Source organism: Oncorhynchus gorbuscha, linkage group LG19 (assembly GCF_021184085.1).
Source record: "Oncorhynchus gorbuscha isolate QuinsamMale2020 ecotype Even-year linkage group LG19, OgorEven_v1.0, whole genome shotgun sequence".
NCBI classification, from domain to species: Eukaryota; Metazoa; Chordata; class Actinopteri; order Salmoniformes; family Salmonidae; genus Oncorhynchus; species Oncorhynchus gorbuscha.
This window is the reverse complement of record NC_060191.1, coordinates 59,941,968-59,951,206: the sequence shown is the minus strand read 5'-3', so window position 1 is coordinate 59,951,206 and position 9,239 is coordinate 59,941,968.

The following is a 9,239-nucleotide window of genomic DNA, read 5'->3' as shown; positions in this document are numbered from 1 at the left end:
AGGGGGAGTGATGAGCTCTACAGCAGACTCTCACAACTCAATCGCTGGTTGAAAAATGTTTTCTGCCCCTCCCAAAAGATAGAATCTGTAGATAATTGGCCCTCTTTCTGGGACTCACCCACAAACAGGACCAAGCCTGACCTGCTGAGGAGTGACGGACTCCATCCTAGCTGGAGGGGTGCTCTCATCTTATCTGCCAACATAGACAGGGCTCTAACTCCTCTAGCTCCACAATGAAATAGGGTGCAGGCCAGGCAGCAGGCTGTTAGCCAGCCTGCCAGCATAGTGGAGTCTGCCACTAGCACAGTCAGTGTAGTCAGCTCAGCTATCACCATTGAGACCGTGTCTGTCCCTCGACCTCGGTTGGGCAAAACTAAACATGGCGGTGTTCGCCTTAGCAATCTCACTAGGATAAAGACCTCCTCCATTCCTGTCATTATTGAAAGAGATCATGATACCTCACATCTCAAAATAGGGCTACTTAATGTTAAATCCCTTACTTCAAAGGCAATTATAGTCAATGAACTAATCACTGATCATAATCTTGATGTGATTGGCCTGACTGAAACATGGCTTAAGCCTGATGAATTTACTGTGTTAAATGAGGCCTCACCTCCTGGCTACACTAGTGACCATATCCCCCGTGCATCCCGCAAAGGCAGAGGTGTTGCTAACATTTACGATAGCAAATTTCAATTTACAAAAAAAAATGACGTTTTCGTCTTTTGAGCTTCTAGTCATGAAATCTATGCAGCCTACTCAATCACTTTTTATAGCTACTGTTTACAGTCCTCCTGGGCCATATACAGCGTTCCTCATTGAGTTCCCTGAATTCCTATTGGACCTTGTAGTCATAGCAGATAATATTCTAATCTTTGATGACTTTAATATTCACGTGGAAAAGTCCACAGACCCACTCCAAAAGGCTTTCGGAGCCATCATCGACTCAGTGGGTTTTGTCCAACATGTCTCTGGACCCACTCACTGTCACAGTCATACTCTAGACCTAGTTTTGTCCCATGGAATAAATGTTGTGGATCTTAATGTTTTTCCTCATAATCCTGGACTATCGGACCACCATGTTATTACGTTTGCAATTGCAACAAATAAACTGCTCAGACCCCAACCAAGTCGTGCTATAAATTCACAGACAACACAAAGATTCCTTGATGTCCTTCCAGATTCCCTCTGTCTACCCAAGGACGCCAGAAGACAAAAATCAGTTAACCACCTAACTGAGGAACTCAATTTAACCTTGCGTAATAAACTAGATGCAGTTGCAACCCTAAAAACTAAAAACATTTCTCATAAGAAACTAGCTCCCTGGTACACAGAAAATACCCGAGCTCTGAAGCAAGCTTCCAGAAAATTGGAACGGAAATGGCGCCACACCAAACTGGAACTCTTCCGACTAGCTTGGAAAGACAGTACCGTGCAGTACCGAAGAGCCCTTACTGCTGCTCAATCATCCTATTTTTCTAACTTAATTGAGGAAAATAAGAACACTCCGAAATTTTGATACTATCGCAAAGCTAACTAAAAAGCAGCATTCCCCAAGAGAGGATGGCTTTCACTTTAGCAGTGATAAATTCATGAACTTCTTTGATTATTAGAAAGCAAATTACAGACTCCTCTTTAAATCTGCGTATTCCTTCAAAGCTCAGTTGTCCTGAGTCTGCACAACTCTGCCAGGACCTAGGATCAAGAGAGATGCTCAAGTGTTTTAGTACTATATCTCTTGACACAATGATGAAAATAATCATGGCCTCTAAACCTTCAAGCTGCATACTGGACCCTATTCCAACTAAACTACTGAAAGAGCTGCTTTAAACGGCTCTCTATCCACCGGATGTGTACCAAACTCACTAAAAGTTGCAGTAATAAAGCCTCTCTTGAAAAAGCCAAACCTTGACCCAGAAAATATAAAAAACTATCGGCCTATATCGAATCTTCCATTCCTCTCAATTTTTTTTAGAAAAGGCTGTTGCACAGCAACTCACTGCCTTCCTGAAGACAAACAATGTATACAAAATGCTTCAGTCTGGTTTTAGACCCCATCATAGCACTGAGACTGCACTTGTGAAGGTGGTAAATGACCTTTTAATGGCATCAGACCGAGGCTCTGCATCTGTCCTCGTGCTCCTAGACCTTAGTGCTGCTTTTGATACCATCGATCACCACATTCTTTTGGAGAGATTGGAAACCCAAATTGGTCTACACGGACAAGTTCTGGCCTGGTTTAGATCTTATCTGTTGGAAAGATATCAGTTTGTCTCTGTGAATGGCTTGTCCTCTGACAAATCAACTGTAAATTTCGGTGTTCCTCAAGGTTCTGTTTTAGGACCACTATTGTTTTCACTATATATTTTACCTCTTGGGGATGTCTTTCGAAGACATAATGTTAACTTTCACTGCTATGCGGATGACACACAGCTGTACATTTCAATGAAACATGGTGAAGCCCCAAAATTGCCCTTATTAGAAGCATGTGTTTCAGACATAAGGGAGTGGATGGCTGCAAACTTTCTACTTTTAAACTCGGACAAAACAGAGATGCTTGTTCTAGGTCCCAAGAAACAAAGAGATCTTCTATTGAATCTGACAATTAATCTTAATGGTTGTACAGTCGTCTTCAATAAAACTGTGAAGGACCTCGGCATTACTCTGGACCCTGATCTCTCTTTTGAAGAACATATCAAGACCATTTCAAGGACCACTTTTTTCCATCTACGTAACATTGCAAAAATCAGAAACTTTCTATCCAAAAATGATGCAGAAAAATTAATCCATGCTTTTGTCACTTCTAGCAATGCTCTACTTTCCGGCTACCAGGATAAAGCGCTAAATAAACATCAGTGAGTGCTAAATACGGCTGCTGGAATCCTGACTAGAACCAAAAAAATTGATCATATTACTCCAGTGCTAGCCTCCCTACACTGGCTTCCTGTCAAAGCAAGGGCTGATTTCAAGGTTTTACTGCTAACCTACAAAGCATTACATGGGCTTTCTCCTACCTATCTCTCTGATTTGGTCCTGCCGTAGATACCTACATGTACGCTATGGTCACAAGATGCAGGCCTCCTAATTGTCCCTAGAATTTCTAAGCAAACAGCTGGAGGCAGGGCTTTCTCCTATAGAGCTCCATTTTTATGGAACGGTCTGCCTACCCATGTCAGAGACGCAAACTCGGTCTCAACCTTTAAGTCCTTACTGAAGACTCATCTCTTCAGTGGGTCATATGATTGAGTGTAGTCTGGCCCAGGAGTGGGAAGGTGAACGGAAAGGCTCTGGAGCAACGAACCGCCCTTGCTGTCTCTGCCTGGCCAGTTCCCCTCTTTCCATTGGGATTCTCTGTCTCTAACCCTATTACAGGGGCTGAGTCACTGGCTTACTGGGGCTCTCTCATACCGTCCCTGGAGGGGGTGCGTCACCTGAGTGGGTTGATTCACCGATGTAGTCATCCTGTCTGGGTTGGCGCCCCCCCCCCCCCCCCCCCTGGGTTGTGCCGTGGCGGAGATCTTTGTGGGCTATACTCAGCCTTATCTCAGGATGGTAAGTTGGTGGTTGAAGATATCCCTCTAGTGGTGTGGGGGCTGTGCTTTGTCGAAGTGGGTGGGGTTATATCCTTCCTGTTTGGCCCTGTCCGGGGGTGTCCTCGGATGGGGCCACAGTGTCTCCTGACCCCTCCTGTCTCAGCCTCCAGTATTTATGCTGCAGTAGTTTATGTGTCGGGAGGCTAGGGTCAGTTTGTTATATCTGGAGTACTTCTCCTGTCCTATTTGGTGTCCTGTGTGAATTTAAGTGTGCTCTCTCTAATTCTCTCTTTCTCTCGGAGGAGGACCTGAACCCTAGGACCATGCCTCTGGACTACCTGACATGATGACTCCTTGCTGTCCCCAGTCCACCTGGCCGTGCTGCTGCTCCAGTTTCAACTGTTCTGCCTTATTATTATTAGACCATGCTGGTCATTTATGAACATTTGAACATCTTGGCCATGTTCTGTTATAATCTCCACCCGGCACAGCCAGAAGAGGACTGGCCACCCCACACAGCCTGGTTCCTCTCTAGGTTTCTTCCTAGGTTTTGGCCTTTCTAGGGAGTTTTTCCTAGCCACCGTGCTTCTACACCTGCATTGCTTGCTGTTTGGGGTTTTAGGCTGGGTTTCTGTACAGCACTTTGAGATATCAGCTGATGTACGAAGGGCTATATAAATAAATTTGATTTTGATTTGATTTTACGGCAACACAGAGTCCCCTCCATCAGAGTATATGGATCCGGCAGAAGGTAAATACTGGACATCATTAAATCAATGTGATTGTGTTTACTTTCCTTACAGCGGAAAGACCAGTGAGAGTAATCATTCAGAAATTATTCCATCATTAACAATGATTGGTCTTCAGCATTGGGCCAGAGAGGGAGGAATATTTGATGTTTGCTCTTTTCTCTCTGCTTTTTTATAAGGAAATATGGTTCATGACATTTCTGCTTTTTCCCTTGAAGATGCTGTCAGTCTTGCCAAGGCCACTAAATACATTACTGTAATCATCAAGGTGGTTAGCCAGACTGCTGAATACATTACTGTAATCATCAAGGTGGTTAGCCAGACTGCTGAAAACATTACTGTAATCATCAAGGTGGTTAGCCAGACTGCTGAATACATTACTGTAATCATCAAGGTGGTTAGCCAGACTGCTGAATACATTACTGTAATCATCAAGGTGGTTAGCCAGACTGCTGAAAACATTACTGTAATCATCAAGGTGGTTAGCCAGACTGCTGAATACATTACTGTAATCATCGAGGTGGTTAGCCAGACTGCTGAAAACATTACTGTAATCATCAAGGTGGTTAGCCAGACTGCTGAATACATTACTGTAATCATCAAGGTGGTTAGCCAGACTGCTGAATACATTACTGTAATCATCAAGGTGGTTAGCCAGACTGCTGAATACATTACTGTAATCATCAAGGTGGTTAGCCAGACTGCTGAATACATTACTGTAATCATCGAGGTGGTTAGCCAGACTGCTGAATACATTACTGTAATCATCAAGGTGGTTAGCCAGACTGCTGAATACATTATTGTAATCATCAAGGTGGTTAGCCAGACTGCTGAATACATTACTGTAATCATCAAGGTGGTTAGCCAGACTGCTGAATACATTACTGTAATCATCAAGGTGGTTAGCCAGACTGCTGAATACATTACTGTAATCATCAAGGTGGTTAGCCAGACTGCTGAATACATTACTGTAATCATCAAGGTGGTTAGCCAGACTGCTGAATACATTACTGTAATCATCAAGGTGGTTAGCCAGACTGCTGAATACATTACTGTAATCATCAAGGTGGTTAGCCAGACTGCTGAATACATTACTGTAATCATCAAGGTGGTTAGCCAGGGCTTGGAAATTGGGAAATCATACATGAATCAAAACAATAATCCTGTTTTGTTGTATAATCAGCCATATGAAATGAACCACTCAGAAACTGCGAGAACACAGACATAGGCTGTATTTCTGCTACTGAGGACCAAACGACTTTTTGCTGCTGGAGCTGGAGAAGATGAGGTTTAAAAACTGAAATAACCAGTATGCTAATGGTCATGAATTGAGGTTTGTGAATAAATCACATTTGCATTACATTCAAATAGATAGCGGTCGTATCAACAAACAACAGAGGAGCCAATCTCGCCCTTTTTCTAATTAATGTTTCAATGGCGACCTAGGCAGAAGGCAGTGGCTAACTTCAAATCAAATTTTAAAAATATATATATTTTATTTTTGCATTTTCCAATTAAGAACATTCAAAACAAAAGTGAAAAGATATTAGACAACGATAGGACAAAGTGACAGTAACAGACAAGCGTAACAAAAAATAATAATAATTGGAATTATATATACAAACATACAATAAGAAAAAAATTAGAACGAGACATTGGATCACCTGTCGTAGGCTACATATTATACATTACGTGTGAAACATTATGTGAGGATTATATATAGATTCAATCAATGAGATGTGGGGGGAGATTCTCCATATAGTCAATAAAAGGTTGCCAAAGTCTGTAAAATGTCTTTAACTTATTCCTCAAGCAGTAAGTGATTTTCTCCAAAGGGATACAACTATTAACTTCCGATAGCCACATTGCAACTGGCAGGGAGGAATCCAATTTCCATTTCAAGGCAATACATTTCTTGGCATTCGCTAGCAATATTTCTGTTAGCTTTATAGTATGGCTTTGCCTAAGATTGGTGTTTAGTAAAGTTACCCAGTAGACAGACCTCCGGGTCTAAAGGGAATGCAACCCCGTGAATTGAGGATATGGTATCGCATAACCCCTGCCAGAAACCGTGTAGTTTTGAACACTGCCAAGTGGAATGGAGGAATGTTCCTTCATCTGAGCCACATCTAAAACATAGGGAGGAGATATCTGGGTTCAACTTGTGCAGTCTAGATGGGGTGATATAGAGCTGATGGAGGAAATTAAACTGGATCAGTCTGTATCTTGAGTTCAATGTGGATGTAACACCATCCCTGCATAGGTCACTCCATAGATCCTCATCAAGATCAATACCCATATCTTTTTCCCATCTAAGTCGGGGTTTATCTAGCCCAGGCAGTGTTAATTCTGACATAAGAGCATCATATACACAGGAAATGGTCTTGAACAGTGGTTTGTCTGCGTGGCAGAGTTGTTCAATAGGTGACATCTTAGGTAGGTTCCATTGTCCCTTGAGAGTCACCCTAATAAAGTTTCGTATTTGTAGGTAGCTAAAGAAGTCCCAGTTAGGCAAGTGGTATTTCTGTTTCAGCTGATCAAAAGATATAAAAACTCCCTCCTCGTGACAATGTTCCAGAAGAGTGATCCCCTTATCAGACCATGGTCTAAAGTTACTATTCTGGAAAAACATAGGGATCAATCTATTGTTCCATAAAGGGGTTTTAGGGGAAATAAATCCCCCTCGTCTGAACAGCTCATGCAGTTTACACCATGCCAGGACAGAATGTATGATTAAAGGGTTGTCTGTGATGGTTTTTATAGATTTTCTGTCCCATTTGTAAAACAATTCCGCCCTAGTGTCATCATTTATCTCAAGCTTTTCAATGTTCAACCATGAGGGAGAGGGACCATTGTCAAACCTCTGAGCCAGAAATCTAGACTGTGCAGCCCAGTAGTACATTCTAAAATTGGGGAGGTTTAAGCCCCCTTGACTGTAATCAAGGGTCAGTTTATCCAGGCCAAACCTAGGGGTTTTGCCGTGCCAGATAAACCGTCACTTGCACATCCTACTGTAGTAGGATGTGCAAGTGAGAGAGGTAGTGTTCTGGGTTTGTTAGAAATAATATAAGGTCGTCCGCAAAGAGTGATAATTTATGGGTATCGGGGCCCACCTCAAAGCCATGTATGTCAGGGCACGTTCTAATAGCCTCAGCCAACGGTTCGATGGCGAGGGCAAAGAGGTGGGGGCTAATTGGGCAACCTTGTCTGTTCTCCTATAAAGAGGGAAAGAGGAGGAAATAATCCCATTGGTAGCAATCCTATCTTTAGGAGATTTGTAGAGTGATTTTATCACATTTACAAACATGGTACCTAAAACAAACTTTTCCAAGACGCGAAAGAGTATGGCCATTCAACCCGATCAAAGGCCTTTTCAGCGTCGAGGGAGACTGCGACGCGAGGTATTTTGTTTTTGTTAGTAAGGTGAATTATATCAAAGAACCTTCTGAGATTATTGGAGGACAATCTATTAATTATGAAGCCAGTCTGATCTGGGTTGACCAACAGGGGAAGACATGACTCCAGTCTCTTAGATAGCATCTTGGTGACCAGTTTACAATCTGTGTTAAGGAGAGAGATTGGTCCATAGGAGGCGCACTTTAGCAGGTTTTTCCCTTTCTTGTGGATTAGAGTAATCACTGCTTGAGAGAAGGACTCTGGAAAGCAGTTGTCTTCTCTGGCTTTTTTAAGTACCTCCATAAGGTATGGGACCAACAGCTCCCTAAATTCTTTATAGAACTCTGGAGGGAAGCCATCCTCCCCAGGAGATTTATTAGAAGGTAAGGATTTAATGGCCTCCAACAATTCAGGAACTGAGAAGTATTCACTCAGGCGCTCGCTGTCTTCCCATGACAGGCATGGGAGGTTGAGAGAGGAGAAAAGGAGTCGATCTCTGATAGATCATCGCTTGATTGGGAAGTGTAGAGGTCTTCATAGTATTTCTTAAAAGTATTATTAATTTCAGTAGGGTCGAAAGATATCTCATTAGTAAGAGTTTCTATGGCATTAATTGTCCTCTTACTTTCCTCTGCTTTCAGTTGCCATGCCAATACTTTGTGAGCTTTCTCTCCAAGCTCATAATAACGCTGTTTTGATTTAGTGATGGCCCTCTCAGCTTGATATGTGTTCAGAATATTATATTTAAGTTTTTTATTTACCAAAAGCCTGTATAGATCTTTAGTCTGGCCTCTTTGGTAGGTTTTCTCTAGCTCGGAGATTTCAGATTCAAGGGCACTCAGTTCCGCACAGTGTTTTCTCTTCAGCCCTTCAGTATAGGAAATGATCTGTCCCCTCAGATAGGCCTTCAATGTGTCCCAAAGAATGAAACTGTCAGGAGAGGAGGGTTTGTTTGTCAAAGTAAAAATATTGATCTGCTCTTTGATGAATGCACAAAATTCAGGTTGCTTTAGGAGTGTAGAATTTAGTCTTCATCTATATGCTCCATTTACCTTGGTAGGAAGGGAGATTGATAATACCAGAGGAGAATGGTCACTAAGCAATCTGGGGAGATACTTGACATCTAACACTCTATGAAACAGTTGTGTCGAAAGTAAAAAGTGATCTATGCATGTGTGTGTCTTGTGTGGGTGTGAATAAAAAGAGTAGTCCCTATCCTGTGGGTGCAACTGTCTCCAGATGTCTAGTATATTGAGATCGTTCATGAATGACATGGTGAGCTTGCCGGCTTTGGTAAGAAGTGAGGGTTTATCAGAACTGTATCTAAGAAAACAATTAAAATCTCCTTCAACCAGTAGCCACCCTGGTGGTGCTTGAGCGACCTGAAGGAAGACATTCTGAATAAACATTTACATTTACATTTAAGTCATTTAGCAGACGCTCTTATCCAGAGCGACTTACAAATTGGTGCATTCACCTTATGACATCCAGTGGAACAGTCACTTTACAATAGTGCATCTTAATCTTAAGGGGGGGGGGTGAGAGGGATTACTTATCCTAT